Genomic DNA, 17,079 nt, shown 5'->3' with positions numbered 1-17,079 from the left:
CTTAGTTATTTGATTGCCTACTTCCCAGCCACAAAAACACTTATTTGCATTTAATTCTTGCAAAGACGGTATCTCTCATGTCCTGCAACATTGGCAGCACAGAAAAGGACATGCAAGGAAACGCACATTTGATAAGGCCGTCCGTAGGTACACAAACTTTATCTTTGACCCTCCTATAAACCGTTATCTACGAGTATATCGACTAGTGTGTCTGGCAAAAACAAAATACTTAAATTCTAATTAGGTTTATTGAGTAATTATTGAGCAGTGGCTGGCAAAAATAATTTTGTTATGGTAATAATATAACAGCCGAAATTGAAGTGTAGGGTTCTAGCCTTATTTTTTTAGAACCACCCGTCACAAACACAGTTTATCAGAAAGTGCGGTTATACGCTAAATCAGCACATTTTTTATCTGTGTCTAGAGTATCTCTCGTTTTCGGTTAGAGGCACAATAATTCAGCTGATATACGGGGCGCACATCACCGATTCTTGTTATTTATTCGAATATGGTAACCTGGCTCTGAAAACTGGGCCAAAGAAAACTTTAACTGCATCTTTTTCTATCATGAGCTCCACTAGGTCACCAGTCGAGCATGTCACTGTGGAACCGCTCTGAAATGTGCGGAATGCGCAGCGGAGCAGGTGCGAGATGCGTGACCTTCGCTGCCGGTTGCGGCCACCGCTGCTGCGCGCGCCGGCGCCACGCGGTTATACGCGTGCGCGGAAACCAAAGAGGAGCAGCTAGCGGAACTGCGCAGCGGGGACTGCACACTCACGCCGCACTAGGAGCCACGCTTTACGTCACGCGGTCGCCACGTGCTAGCTAAACGCATAACTAAGCATGCGCAACTGTATGTACAAACGGAGGCGAGACACTTGCGGCCCCAGGACAGTCGCTTTGCAGAAAGAAGGAGAGTCGGGCTGATGCTAAGTGGTGGTATCGACATGAGAGGCTTAATTACTCGGACACAGTAGTTTTCGCCTCGCAATTGGCCATCCAGGAGAGAAAGAATGAATACCGAAAGGGCAAGCGAGCAGCAGAAACGACTGGCGCGCCTCAGAGGTCCAGCCAACTTGCTTCATTTTCTCTCGGACCGGTTAAATTTCGCGTTATTGCAGTAGAGGTAGGTATTTCCCCACCCTTCGCTCCTAACAACACTGACAGTGGGTTCTTCTATAAACCTCGCCGCTTCCCGGTCCACCCAGAGGAGCCCCGCAGCGCCATTGATGGAACCGGACATTTTCTTCCTCAACCAGGTGAGATTCGCACTGAAGTCGTCCCCAATGCCCGTCCCTCTAAACAATCTTCATCTCCATAGCTCGTCGATCCTGTTCCGCGGTGCTTCGTCGCAGCTCCTCCCCATCTCCCTGCGTTCCTAATGACGACTACGTTTATTGTCCCATAACCGACGTAGATCTGCAGCGCAGATTCCTTGTTCCTCAAAATAGTATGCACGTTGTGAATTCCCGCACTGATATTCCAGTGCTGAACTTCAGGTTTTTTGCACAACTTCATTTAGGGGGCAATTCTTTCGCCGAACCAACCCTACTGCCGAACATGTATATGTCTGGTCTTAAACCGTATCATGTTGCTGAAGATCCGACATGACCTGCACCATACGCACCTCCGGAGGTCTGCATATCAGGAACGGTTGCTGGTGAATTGCGTCCTGATCATAATAAAACACTTACGATCCTTCTGAATTCTTGCAGTAATATTTTGTATTTTGATGCCAGTCGTTGGTTCAAACAACCCTCATTACAAATCGCATTGATACCGGAGACGCCCGTCCCATTCACAGCCGACCTTACCGAGTCGCTATTTCTGAACGTCGCATCATACAAGATCAAGTAAACAAGATGTTGTCAAGAAACGTATAGAGCCTTGAGCAGCACCTTGCGTAACCTGCCGTGCTTGTTAAAAAGAAGGAGAATACCTTGACATTATGTGTTCATTACCGACACCTCAATAAAATTACAGACGGACGGTTATCAACTGCCAGGATAGATGTTGTCATCGACTCCTTGCACGGTGCCTCCTATTTCTCATCGATTGATCTTCACTCTGGTTACTGACAGATCGCAGTCGATGAACGGGATTGAGAAAAGACACCTTCGTCACTCCCGATGGTCTGCATCAATTCAAGATGCCTTTTGCCCTGTGTAATACGCCCACAACATTCGAGCGCATGATGGGCTCTCTTCTAGACGACTTCAAATGGATTACGTCATTATGCTAATTAAATGACGTCATTGTATTTTCTTCGACCTTCGAGAGCTATCCTCATCGCCTTGATGCAATTCTTGGAGTCTTCCAAAGTGCTGGCATTCAGCTGAACTCGAAGAAGTGTAGCTTTGGCCGACGTGAACTCAAGTGCTCGGACACTTCGTCAACGCCTTCATCGAAACCACGAAAAAATTCGTGCTGTAAGTGCATTTTCTACACATCACTACACGTTTCTACATGTCCGCAGTTTTCTCCGCATCTGCTCCTAATTTTGGCGGTTTGTCTGCAACTTTGCGCAGACGGCTTGTTCACTCACCATTCTTTTCAAGAACGACTTTTCATTTATTTGGTGCCAAGAACGATCTCAAGCCTTTTCTGCGCTCATTGCAGCCTTCACCACTCCGCCCGACCTCGGAGGTGCGCAACGACGCTAGTGGTCACTGCTTTGGTGCCATTCTCTACCAACAGCAGATGTATCGCAATATCTTCATTGCTTATGCCAGTCGCTTTCTCTTTGTAGATGTAGCTTTCTGTAGCGACCATAGAACGCGAGTGTTTAGCCCTCGTGTGGGCCATTACAAGTTCCGCCCTTACTTGTTGTGAGGTTCTTTTCTTTAAATCTTCCGGCCACCTTGTTCTGTGGCTTATTCAGAGACAGCAATCTAAATAGACTACCAGACCGACCAATCTAACGACGAATAATTTTTATGTATACATATGGACGGGACAAGAGTAGGACAAACAAGTAGGTCGAAGACTAAACACTAAATTGTCTACAGTCACCAGTTCGTTGGGTGGAGAAGCCGGTGCAGACGCTCCGGGTGGTCAGAGTTTTGCAGGTTCGGTGCAACAAGGCCTCGGTAAGCCCAGCGGAAGGCTAGGCCACCGGACGGGGCCCAGAAGAGGCAAAAGGCCTCGGGTTGCCTTTCCACGGCCGATGCGTCATGGCCTCCCCACGTGCCTGGGCTCAGCACGGCGCCGAACGCTCGTGCCAGTGAAGAGCTGGCGCTGTGGCACTCCCGGGCCCGACCACCGTTTCGAGCTTTGTGGACAACAGGAGAACAGGACAGGATACGGCCGGCAGGCCCCAGGTCTGGATCCCCGGGTCAGGCCTGGCAGAAGACGCACCGCTCTAAGCTCCTTGGACAACCGACCGACTCTGCTGCTCGTCTGTTCTCCCCTGCTCGTGCCTCGCGCTCCTCGAGCCAATCTCCACGTTTTCCTCTTCTTTCTTCAAACGTGGTTTTCTTTCTTTGTCTTTTATCAAATTATCACATGTTCTTCACACTTGTTCGCCCGCCCGTTATCCGTCATCACCGTCCGCCAAGCCTTATGTTGGCTTTCTACGCTGAAGGACCCCAACTGTAGCCCGGTTCGTTGGGCCCTGTGTATTCCGGAATATATTTTTCTGTCATCCACAAATCCAGCTTGCTGCACAATGACGCCGATTGCCTGTTCCGCATCCCGGTGAATCCGCCGCCTAAAAATGAGTGAGATGATGACACCTATGTGTTGTCCATCTCTTGCATTTTAAACATTCGCTATGAGCAGGCCTCAGATCATACGTTTTACATTATCAAATGCCTCAGCACTGATCACCCTGACGCTACCTGTGCTTTCCTTATGCTCCAAAACGGCACCTTATACCCGGCGGTATATCCGACCTGATGACGACGAGCCTCTGGTCGTAGTCCCTAAGCACCTTCGTGCCATCGTTCTTCAGCAGCTGCACGACACGCTCACTGCTGATTATCTGTGTATCTCGTACGTACGGTAGCGTCCGCCGGCGCTTGTTTTGGCCAGACCTATACCGCTCTGTTTTTCGTTACATTGCTTCTTGTGACCGATGTCAGCCATGAAAGAAGCCCTCGGTAGTGCATGCTGGATCCCTGCAGACGGTTGACATCATAATAGATCCATTTTCCCGAGTTGGTCTCGACCTCTTCTTGCCGTTTCCCCATGTATGCTTCTGAGAATAAATGAATTGGGGAGCACGGATAATACTAGGCGCTACGATGTCAGCCGAGCGATGCCCACCAGCTGTGCAACAGATGTGGCTGCGTGGCTTTTCAACGACTTTATCCTGCTCCTTAAGTGCTCCATACCACCTGCTCACTGACCTTGGCCGTTCTTTTCTTGCTCAAGTGCCGACAAAATTATCCGGAACTGCACCGTTAGGCACCCTTTCACTACCGCTTATAATCCACAAAGGAACAGCCTCACCGAACTCTTCAACCACACGCTAACGTACATGCTGTCATTGTATGTATAGGATGTTCGCCGTTACTGCGATATTAGTTTGCCGTTTCTAACATTTGCGTACAATTACTCCCGTCACGATAAAACGGACTAATCGCTCTTATATTCGGACGCCACTCTTCAGTTCCGTTTGACAGCATATTGCCTCGCACCGCTAATCCTACTTCCTATGTTCGTGTCATCATATCTCGAGCTGAAGCCTCCCGTGTTATTGTTCGCAGCCGACTGGCTTCCAAAACGCCGCCAGGTTTCCCGTCATTGAGATGTTCACTGCTCTCCCACATCTCTCGTCTTGCTCTGGACTCCCGCTTAACGAGTTGGGCTGTGTGAGAAGCTCTTGCCGCTCTATGAAGGCCCCTATCGTGTTTTACGCGTCACTTCCATGACATAGGAGATCGTCCCTGTGCATCCGCCACAACAGACCGATAGCCACGTACCGATACGGTTCATGTCCCCGAATGAAGCCGTACTGCTCCTGCTGTACTTTGTCGACGCAGTAAGCACTGGAATGTGTTTTTCGAAGAGGGTAATGTTACATTTATGCTTACGTCCCTGAACATCCATTAAAGAAGACAACGTTCAATAACAGGAAGAGAGACAACGAAGCTGTAGCAACGGTGGTTGGTTCTAAGAAGAAGGTTGGCGCTTGCTGGAACATTCACGCAAGGCATGCGCTGTTGTCTCTGTTGTGTTACCTGGGCTAACCTTCTTGCCACGTATTGATATCTACCGTTTGAGCAGGGATCCCTCAACAGTTCGAAAAATTTGTAATGTCTGCTTGTCCATGTTCTAAGCCTCCGACAGTGATTTTCTATCCGACCTTGTAGCATGATGTTCCCGCTGTGCTTACCCCAATATAATAAGGCTAGACAAAGTAACCTTCTTGTTCTTCGGAGCCATATGGTTTCTTTATTCTAGTATGATAGGAAGCCGTTTTCGAATATCAAGATGTACTACCCTCAGCTATGCATAGTAGAGTTCGCGGTGAGCAAGATGCCCAACAAACCGCAAAATTTTTATTCTTGATTGCTAAAAATGTTACTGTAGCATAACTTTAACTGCAGACAGGTATGAGAGTAGAAATCAAGTTTGAGAGCCTTAGGTTCAATGTAGCTTGAATGGCTTTATAATAACAAGGTAAAACAATGCTGAACAGAAAACGTCAGATGCTTATAAACATATGCTGAAGTCTGGGAACCATACAACACGCCCGAAAACCTGTGAATGTCTTCTCGGTCAGGCTGTCAGATTTCAGTGTCAGATTTCAATACTTTCTACGCGTTTATCCGAATGGCTTGCATCATTTTGCTGGGACAATTGTTAATTTCAGTGTTAAAATTTTCACATAATCTCTGTTTTTGAGAGTTACGTCAGCAAACAATCAGAGCGAGCTCATTTAAGCAAAGTACGCCAGCTAAGCATAGTTATTGCTTTGCAATACGGTCAGAATTTATCACAAATTCAGAATGCATTTTTGAACATTTGTTGCGCGCAGGAATCTATCTTGGTATAATTGATATAGGGTATGGTGGAAGCTACCAATACGTATGACCTTTCTGGCATACGTACAAGCACACGTGCCGTTTCAGACATACAAGCACCTAAAACATTCTCGCTGAACGAAACGCACAGATCAGACAGTTTCGCAAAATGAGTTCGTCGCTGTTTAGCTAAAAAAAAACTGCTTTCTGTAGAATGTCGCAACATAGTCGTTCGATGACAATATCATTTGAGTTCTCGAGATAATATATAAAGCCATGAGAAGCCAAGTTTTCAAGAAGATTTAAAATGTGTATTTTCACTTACATCCTGTGCTTCTTTATTATTGGAACTTATGGTAAGATAATGTTATGCATGGCATGTTGAATCCAATTTTTGACATATTTTTCTCCGCCGCGACCAGCGCGAATCTGGTTAGCATCTTTCGAATGCTGGCATGACTTTTTTGGTGGTTGAGACTTTTTGTTTCATATTATTCTAGTTTGTTTCTCCCATCTTCATTGCTCTCCGGAAAAGAATCGAAACCGCGTCGCTACTAACAGAAATCTGTGATGAAACATTACTCGAATTGATTGTGCCAAATGTATTTTTATTCGTTCGATCACGTGTGCGCTTTACGCGTAATTTGTCTAATTAAGCTCTCCAAACACTGTATGCATTCTGATTTCCAGCGCAGCAGGCAAGTAGCCAATAGTGACAGAACTCGCAATTACATCTCCTAGACATAGACACAGGGTTTTGCCGGCAATGTTATTGAAGAATCGTAGAATCATAGAGAGAGCGAGGCAATAATCTTTTCAACAGACTGGTCTAGAGGTCCCATTAATTTTGTGTTCGCCTTATCACATGTGGGAGTAACGTTGCCGCCATCTAAACTTCCACATGAGCTGGCATCATTCGAATATTTTTTTTTCCAAAACGAGACACCCTAGGTAATTAGGTCTTCTTGCAATTTCATTACAAGCTCACAGTTTTTTTGTTTCAATAAAACGATCTTTCGCTAATGCATAGCTTTGAGAACGACCACTTGGTAGCTAACATTGGGAATAACCGCCGATAAATAAAACTAGTTGTGTTAGAAACATCATGCCTAAAATTGTTCACCAAAATAGCATCAACACCCGATTCTGCGACTGTTGCTGACACCGGGAAATAGGATACGTCCACGTAATGGTTCTTCTGTCTTTTGTGACGACTCCGCAGCTTTCCACCTTGTGCGCACTTGGTATCGCTTATGTACAGTGTTGATTACTTGTCTTCTCAAATGTGGGCAGTTTATTCTTCTCACCTGTATATCAGGGTTTACTGCCATCTTAGAAATGCTGGTTTCTGCTAGTGAGCGCTAGGTTGTGAAATTTAGGGTCAAGAGGATTACAAGTCATTCCAAACCATCTAGTTGTGTCTACGTTTTGGTGAATATAACACATGATATTTTTCTGCACCACAATTCGCATGTGTTGTTCCGAGGAAGTCGTGTACAGACTATATTTTTTTTCTTCTATTGAGCTCCATACACTGCTCCTCATTGTGTGCTAAAAACCAAACTTCCGAGGTTCACAGATGTAACAAAGTTTCATTTTTGGCTTGTTGGTAACGCATGTCAAAAACAAAAAAAGGGCAGGGTTAGGACAGGGACGACAAAGAACGCACTCGTCCCTGTCCTCCCCGGCACTATTTTTTACATTAACATATTATTTAGCTATATTATTGAAGGGATACCGCAACTGCTAGCTTCTATATGAACAAGTTGCACTGCTGCTTTTTGCCTCCAACGCTTAAGTCGAGAAAGTATTCATTGTAGCGATATACCCTAAAAAAAGCATTCATAATTACCGATCACAAATCTGAAAATATTTTTCGAAAATGACACCATGAAAGAATTCTAGTGCATATCAGCTGACATAGTAAGTGTAGATCATGGCTTTGTTATAACAAACAACAAAGGCAGCCAGCACACGCTCACACAAAAGGAAAGAGGCATACAGAATATTTTACCAAAATGCAAATAATTGACAAGAAAGAAGCAGAAAATACAACCACTAGCCATCGATGCATTCGATTCTTTTTGTTGTGTTTTCTAGCAATTTGTATCCACCTTTATTTAATCCTTCAAATTTATAAATTCATTTCCTGACTTAACACCACTGCGGGTTTTATAGCACAAGCAGCACTTAGGCTTGCCCACATTAGTCTCATAGGCATTTGACGCAGATGGTTGATAGGAAGCCCTAGTCTGTCAGACCCTCAAATAATGACATATCACCGATTCAGGTTCTTTAGCGCAAGCTGCAATTGGGCTTGCCCACAATATTTTCACAGGAGTCCGATGCAGGTAATTCATGGGACGCCCCAGTCCAAATTCTCCCAATGAATATTTACGGACATAAGCAATTTTTCATACAGGTCTGCCCCTTCAAAACAGCCACAATAATAAAGCTCGCAATAATTAATAACAATATTATAGCCTAATGACTTCATGCCCATCTGGTTCAGCCTCTAGAGATGTGTGTTCTGAAAAGCATTATTTTGCTTAGAGTTGCAGGCTGTCCAAAGCAACCACATAAGGAGCAACAGTTGGTAATCAGTATGTTTTAGTATTTTTAGCGCTATTGGCATGAGCGCGAGAACTAAAGCCATGCAGTATTTCTAACCGGCTAAAAATGTTAACATCTGTTATACAAATTATCTATAATAGTAATTTAGGGCATCGTCTAATGCAAATAAGGTATGGAAATAATGCTTGCACACTAGTGTGCGGAAACGCCGGTGTGCTCAGCCCCCCTACGGCCAATCTAGGACCCATAGCGGCATTAATGTGGCAGCTCCATTTGGGCTAACGCTATTTTTTGCGACAAGAGCCCACATTTACGTTGCGTCAGCAATCATTCTTAACAAATGTGGCGAACATACGGAAGGTCTATTTTCTGTCCCCACCGAGGCAAATGTGGGACCTAGAGCGGTTTTGTGTTGGCAGCCCTAATTGGGCTGGGTGTATTTTTAACCTAGCCCACAAGGTGTTGCAGGTGCTTTCAAATTCCCCGCAAGGGACCGATTGTGGTATTATGCGGGCATGCCCGCCTTCCAGCCTCAATACGGCCGATGTGGGACCTATAGCGGTTTTGTGTGGACTTGGTGTTGTTTTTGAACTTATATAGCCCAGTTGCTTATTGCACGCGCCTTCAAATTCCCCACAGGAGAGATTTTGGTATCATGCATGCACGACCCCCTTCTAGCCTCATTACGGCCTATGTGGGACCTTCAGCGGTTTTGTGCGGGAAGTTCCAATTGGTTTGAGTTTTTTTTTTTTAACCTAGAGCCCACTTGCTGTTGCACGTGCCTTCACATGCAGACGGGGAAGGAAGGTACGGGAAGTGTTAATGTCTGCAGACGCCGTAAGAGTACCTCGGCCAAGGGCCTTTTTGTACTTTTGGGGGGACAACATGAAAAACTAGACCGATGATGATGACGATGTCCTCAGTCAAAATGGCAGATACCCAGGCAGGGGATTGGCCAGGGTAAATTGCATGTACTAAATATATACGACCAAGGAGTGGAGTAAGATAAATATGGGTGTTTAACTTGATTTTGAAAAAAATAAAATTGAAAAGAAAAAGCAATCAAATCTCACTAGGCATACGAATCATCCTGGTGAAGTTATGTAATCATGAACAGAATCACACGCTCTTTTCAAAGCATATCCAATCATGCTTTTCACCAAGTAGAGGCAAAACGGAATGTTTAGAGAAAGCCCTAATCCAGGAAGGGGAGCCGCTAAGTAAATTTTACGAAGCTCCAGCAGAAGAGGAAAGAATTATCTGTGAATTCAATTTCTCCAAAGACTCACATAGGTTAGAACCGGTTTGACACCAACTACATAAATACAGATTTAAAATGAGTATTCCGCGGCGCAAAAGAGTCGCTGAGACCGCACATTGCCTTGAACTACAAATGCGCTCATGCCTAAGCGATATCAGGTGTTGATAATCCGCTTTAGAAAAGAGTGGCTCGTGGCTCAGGTAATCGAAACGTTCAAAGTTTGCAATCATGCTAAAGTTGATAGACGGTATTAGGTATGTACAAAACAAAAGGTCCGTCAAGGGTGGACTTCGCTAATGATCTGCCTTCTCATTAGATATACTGCCACAATGGCCAAGGATCCAGTGAAAACGCACTTCTGAATTATGAAGAAGAATAATGAAATAAAGGGAACGGCAAATCAGAGTATCCTTCAAATATTCGAGCGCTGCCAACACGGATAGACTGTCACAAAGTAAAATAACCTTAAAATATTAATTTTTTATAATGCCAGCTCAATGACCAGAAACTGAGCAACAAATATAGGCTTATTGTCAGGGAGACGAAACGAACATTTACAGTCAAGAGCCCGGGAGGATACGCCAATAGCTGCTTTTTCATTTTGCTGGGAAGCATCTGTAAAAATAGCAATAGGGCTCGGAACGTTCTGATATTCCTCTATAAGGTCATCTTATACAATGGCACATACGTTCTTACCATTCTCTGGGATGGTGTCTTACACGAGATTGCAGTACCAGGTCACCGGTAATTACCTTCCACCAAGGAATTTATTGACGGAAAGTTGCGACAGCACAGTATTCGTAAACACATGCTGAGGTAGCTTATACCTAGGCCAAGTATCATCAAAAAATCATGATGGGCTCGAAGTAAAAATGGGATTATCCAATTCAGGGACAAGCTCCAAAGAGCTTAAAAACGTTCGCAAAGTGAGAGGCTGAAACCGCAAATTTAGATTAGGTATCCGAGCTTTCAAGTACGGTAGAGCATTAGACACCAATTTGGGCAGACCTAATAAAGGCCCTAAGTGTCGTTCAAAAAAGACGGGGGTTCAAGTTAGTACCTCTTGCATCCAGGAAAGGGAACGCAGACGAATTCAGGTATTGGACATATGTAGGTATTAAAAAGCAAGAAGAGAGTGTGCCGACGCATACCATATTTTTGGTTGCTGATTCTCACCATAGGGCTAAGGACACTTTCAGCACCTTTTAGCACAATACTTCTAATTTGGGGCCTCCAGCCTTACTGCGCGTCGTCTATTCTACTCAAATATTTAATAGATCCAACCTGCGGGATTAGGATTGAATGATATCAAAAAAATGCAATACGACGACGGCACGTTTGTCGAGTTTTAAAGCTAACCTTATGCTGTCCAGCCAGATTTCCAGAGAATTTAGATTACCTTAGAACAAACAATATAGGCTGTGAAGATTTGTGGCCGAAGCGAAAAAAGCAATATCATCTGTATACGCATAAACGTTGATGGCCGGGTGATAGGAATATCGCGTATTAGTATAATACACATTTACGGTGAGAGGATTGAGCCTTCTGGAATACTTTTTGAGTGGGAGTAAATGTTGGAATTTACCATACCTTTTGTGCAAGAGAATGATCTATGCCTCTAGCATTCCCTCATTCAAGCAAATATGTGCAAATAAGTACAGAAGTTCCGTCCATGATTATTGCTTTAAAGGTGAAGCAGCAAGAGCCTCTTTAAACACATCCTATTTCTTCGTAATTCCTTGTGAAGCTTTCTTAGATTTGACGTGCGAAGGATCCAATTTATTAGCAGAGGAGGAAGAACGACCCTTCTGAAATAGGCAGGCCATTAAAACGTCAGAAAGACATGCGTCAGAAATCTAGGTTGGATGAATACCGTTTACATCTATAGACGAAGAAGAAGAAGAGGTGTTAGGTTGAATATTATTTATTGCTGTGCAAGTAGCAGGGAAGGTAGACGGGGTTAAAGTAGCTATAGTCAAGGAAGCAGCTTGTGTGGAAATTATTTGTAGCAAAGCATCGCTGAAAGTATTATTCAAGCGATTAAGTACCCCGGCAACAACCTGCACTACTGCAGACACAATCGACATTGTTATACCTCCCTCAACATCGGGAGTTGATGTGCCGAAAGTATTAGCGTATGCATTCCGTCGTTTTGCTATTAGGCCATAATCATCTGCGCGCGAGCAGCTCTCGCGCTGAATCATGTCTAAGACAGTCTGCTCGTCGGCTCTCTTTGGACAAATGGAATCATCAGCTGTATGACTGAATTGGCAAAGGCAGCAGTTAGTAGTCTCAGAAGTGCTCAGATCCGATGCATGATCACGGCTGCAAACGCGGCAGCGTGTTGCCGACTTGCAAGCTTTGTCACTGTACCCAAAACGCGAGCAAGCAATTTTACATTGCAATGGACGAGGATGCATAGAATCAACACGGTATATTATTGGCCAAGCTTTAATTTCATATGGGCTAGAAGACCCTGCAAATGTTACAATGACTGTCTCTGTTGGTACTTGTGATTTCTCAGCCTCTCCTGTACAGTGGTAAACTGAAGGAATTAACACATCCGCCTCTTGAAGATCAAGAATCTTCGCTGGCCTAGAGCTGGAATAACCCTGCGGATTATTTCTTTCATGCATGCAAGCCACTCTGGAATAAATGCCTTTACTGGCATTGAGGCAAAAAAAGTACAATGCAGTAATTATGTAACGTAATCCAAGTAACCATATTTGCGTAATGCTACTCTTCTCCAAGATGCTCGCGCCTCCAAAATCTGCAGATATCCCCTGATTGCAGGTTTCAAGTGATCTTTAATTACGCTTTAATTACGCCATCTCCTACCGGAACCAGTGCCACAAGGATATGCTTGATACCATTGCCAGGAAAACATTTAAGCGGTATTTTATCAGGCGGCAAACGAGCGAATCAGTTTACTGGACCTGTGCTAGACAGGAACCCTAAACCAAAAGGGGAAACCTGGCCACATCCTTCATTAGTGGAACGGCCTCACCACATTTCAATCCAGAAGACGTCCAGACAGGCAGTGCACCAGGCCGTAGTGAGCCAACAGAGCGAACCACCAGAGAGAGAAAGTGTGGGCGCAGGGAGCAGGCACTTTCTTCTTCTGCTCAGCCTGCTTCTGTTTCTGCGCGACAAATTAGAACACGGTCTTGTCTTTCTCCCACGCGCCACAGAAGCGACACGAATGGCTGCTTTTAAATGCATTCTTATTCATTTTCACAATATGTAAGCTATTTCTGGCCAGGAGACACAACCAAAAGGACCCTACCGTTGAAAGATTGGAATCATGCGCCAGAGCGTCGTCTGCGCGAGTGCTCCTACGGGATATGGTTTGGCAATACGCGACCCGGAGTGTATTGAGATTGACACATGACGCCTGAGACAGAGAAAAGCAAGAATAGGCGCGGAAGCTTGGGACTCGGGCGGCAGCGTAAGCGCACGTTGGGACAGCAGTAAAGAGCAGTCTAGAATCGGCTAATGCACCTCCCTTCTTTTGTCACATGTAATGAAGTTTGTCAAATGTAGTAATAGCCCTGCTCACTTCCGCGTTCATTCCTTCCATTGCTGCGGCTTTAATATAACATGTGTCCTAGATGTTAGTATAATAGGGCCACCAAATTGTGTTCTGGTTAGATGGTGCTTTGCCGCCGATAATCTTTCGGAAGATAGCAACCCACACCTAAACGTAGGTATTTAAATTGCCGCAAAATGGCTTCTGTGTCGAAAACTTAAAAACAATTATCGAAGACACTAAGCACCGATCTGCATTTCTTGCGCTAAACTTAACGAGTCGGTTGAAGTGGTGTGCCATCTCGAGAGAACCTTTGCTATTATTCATTTAGAAGGAAAGCAGCCCGTTACAAGATCAAGTCGTCATAGGACATGGCCAATATTTGTAGGAAGCTCGACGCAAGTAGCAGCTGCGCGGGATGGTGTGCAGACTTGCATGGACAGCTGAGTGTATTAATTCGAACGCAGCCAGAATTACCAGCACTTGTGGGTAATCCATTCGAAACCACCCCAAAGGTCGAGGGCGAACACGCGTGCTTGTTCCAAGGATATAATAACGATGGCTGTATAGGCTCAGTGAATGCAGCCAGCTGCAATGGCGATAGAGAAGCAGGCTGAGGGAACGTCGCAGGTGATGGCTAATTGGTAGTCTAGTGCAATAAATTGCAAACAGTAATTTAGTGTTTCCCAATTGATTACGTCTTGTTATCAGGTGAAGATTAGCAGCAGTAAAGGTATTAGAACCGTGATCTAGCTCCAGAAACATAGGTCCTGTAGACCATGTATGAATTCATTCTCTCAACGTAACGCACCTCTGAGCAGCGGCATCTGGCGACAAATAGTGGAAATATTGTCTGAACGAATAAGAGTGCATTTATTGCCAGCCACTCCCGTCGATTCTGTGGCACAATGATTAATGTTGCTTATCTCGGCACTCCAAATGTCTGTTAGAATAAGTTGAATGCAATTTTTTAAGATTTTGTTACAATTGACAAAAATAAATCAAATTACTAACATCTTTCTAGGGACATTTTCCCTGTAGGCAGCATTTTATATGTTGTTGATTCTTAATAGCCGCTGGACTAGCCGCGAACAAAGCCAGCAGGTGACGGTACTATAATTATTACACCATAAAATTACCTTTGTTGAAATAATTTCCAGCCTTCAATGAGCATATGTTAGCTTTACCATGCTTTCAGACACACCTCTAGGTAACAATCATTGTTTATCTAGCTTAAAGACAACCAGCGAGGAGAGAGAATTTGCGGAAATCTACAGTTGAGAGAATGGAATTACGCTTGGGCCATCGCAGCGGTGAGACACTCTGCGCAGGTTATTAAGCTATGTGTGCTGCCTGTCCTTTTAATGTGTGTATGGATCATTGTATATTTGTAAAAGTCACAAAATTTATTAGTTGCAACTTTATTTACTCACATTAAAGCTAACCAATTATCAGCCAAACAAACGTTTCTCTAATTTCAATTCTTGTACCACTGAATCGCAGGAGAACTCACACCGAAAACAAAACCCCACCTTTACTTGAAATTTGAGTACGACCAAACATTTAGAAAGGTTATAACAAAGGGTATATATCGATTGAAGTTTTTGTATGAGGCAGTCAAAGAAGTAAGTATTCTGCTCTTCTTCTCTCTGTACTCGCTAATGAACCTCAATTCTAAAAATACTATTTCATGGTAGGTGTCTATTACGGCCTATATAGAGCTATGATTTTTACTGCTGCTAGCAAGCTTTTGTCTATGGCCCGTCAGTTCTGAATTCTAGAGTGCAATTATTTTTTGAAGATCACATGAATATTGACATCTCAAAAGTCTAGAATCGACAGCTAGTTATCGGGAAAGCTCAATCCCGTCTTGATACGCAAATGCGGAAGCGCTTCAAGAAAAAGAAGAATTAAATTAGGTGTTTCCAAACGTGATGTCTCACCAATATTCAATTTTCTGTGCACTAAAGCATGCATTTTGTCAATTAATCTTAAGGTGCTCAGATTACCTACATCGGGAGCCTTTTCTAACTTATTAGAACATCTGAAACAGTAATTAATCTTCTTTCGTAGCTCAACGCAGCATGACAAGTATAGAATAGCGTTGGTACCAAGGTCTACAAAGGTTGGAGGTTTGCCTTTCGTATATTTCTCTTTTGCTGTTTAATATACACCCCACGAAGCTGGGTGTTCTTTATCTAAAAAGCCTCTAATGAGTGTGACCCAGCTGAATAATTTTCGAACGGCATTAAACATACTCTGTTGTAATTTTACTTTCTATTTCGTCAAAACAAAGCTCTTGATGTAGCTGCATCCTCACTAATAGAGCAGCTATCCGAGTGTTTATGTTGGCTCTAAAGATCAAAAGATAAAAAGACGTGAAGAATAAACATTGCTAAAGAGGAGAACGAAGAGCAAGAAGCAAACAGGACGGGTGCTGGCTCCCAACTGAAGTCTATTGAATAATCCAGAAAATAAAAGCAAAAACAAAGCCGAACTAAACTACACACAAACAAATATCAACTCGTGACGACCCAGTACACATGCCACGATAGGGGAACCCAACCTCATTATGTCTTAAAGCGATTGACGTGTTACTAACATATTCTGCTCCTAATCGCATAACATATGCCTGGCCTTAATGATTTCCTGGTTAATTTGTGCCAGATGAGCATCAAAAATATCTGTCTGTGCAAGAAAAGGATGGCAGCCATCACACCCTTTACAACGCGCAACCGATTAGAGCCTCTACCATCTCTAATGATCCCTTGCGCTCTTGTAACCGAACATTAATACGCCGGCCTATTTGACCTACATACAGTTTATCACAAAATAGCGGAATCTTATATTTCACTCCTGGTTTGCTTGGAACATAGGAAAACTCATGCTTAAAAGACCCCAAGTAGCACAAAGTGGGCTATGACATGGGGACCTGCGTTGGGCCCGTGAGGGCAGCCCATACGGGCCCTTGCGGCATTTTCAACACGTACCCAGAGGGGCCCCGCGTGGGCTGCGCAATTTTGCCGCGATCGGTCCCAATCTGTATCTGTATGGACAGTCCAAATAGTGCTGCCCACATTCAGCCCAGATAGCCGAATGTGGTACCATATCAGAATCACTAATGGGTCCTACGTTTGTGCAGGCAGTGCCGCCTCACAAATCAAGGTTTTAGTTTTTAGGTCAATTAATCCCTCCAATGCCTGAATTGTACAAGCGCGGGCTTTGCAGGGGCCAGTCGGTTTCGGGCTGACTTACGCGCTGCCCTCATGCTTTGAATCTAGAATTTTCGGGGCTGCCAAAGTTCAATTAATCAAGGCTGAAGCAATGTGCACTATTTCTTTACCTTGTATTCGACTCTCCGTAACAAAATAGAAATTGATTCCTAACACTACAATAACGTGTTCTGGTCCACATAACCCCAGCATATTGGTCTGAATATTTATTTCGGTGGTGTGTCTACAATAATAACGGTTGGTTGGTTGGTTGGTTGGTTGGTTGGTTGGTTGGTTGGTTGGTTGGTTGGTTGGTTGGTTGGTTGGTTGGTTGGTTGGTTGGTTGGTTGGCTGGTTGGTTGGTTGGTTGGTTGGTTGGTTGGTGGGTTGCGACTGTAGGAAAAATGAAAAGAAAATGCGCGGTCCTCTTACCGGGCTCTGTTGCTGAGCCACCTCCGGTGCCTCGTGCGGAAAGAAGACAAAATAAAGAAATATAAAGAAGAGAATGAGAAAGACGCGCGTTGCAACGGCCTC

The 17,079-nt window shown here is 44.3% G+C and overlaps 1 long non-coding RNA gene across 1 annotated transcript; it reads left to right on the top strand.

Annotated features, from left to right (window-relative positions):
• The first annotated feature begins 891 nt into the window (after positions 1-891).
• On the top strand, positions 892-15,091 carry LOC146173769 (uncharacterized). Its single transcript, XR_014702256.1, has 3 exons — positions 892-1,126; positions 1,209-1,259; positions 14,837-15,091. It is a non-coding gene; the product is annotated as an uncharacterized LOC146173769 (long non-coding RNA).
• Positions 15,092-17,079: the final 1,988 nt, after the last annotated feature.

This window comes from Amblyomma maculatum, chromosome 11, assembly GCF_055883805.1.
Source record: "Amblyomma maculatum isolate TAMU_Amacu chromosome 11, ASM5588380v1, whole genome shotgun sequence".
NCBI lineage: Eukaryota > Metazoa > Arthropoda > Arachnida > Ixodida > Ixodidae > Amblyomma > Amblyomma maculatum.
The sequence above is the reverse complement of the archived record's forward strand: the minus strand, read 5'-3'. Positions and strand labels throughout refer to the sequence as shown.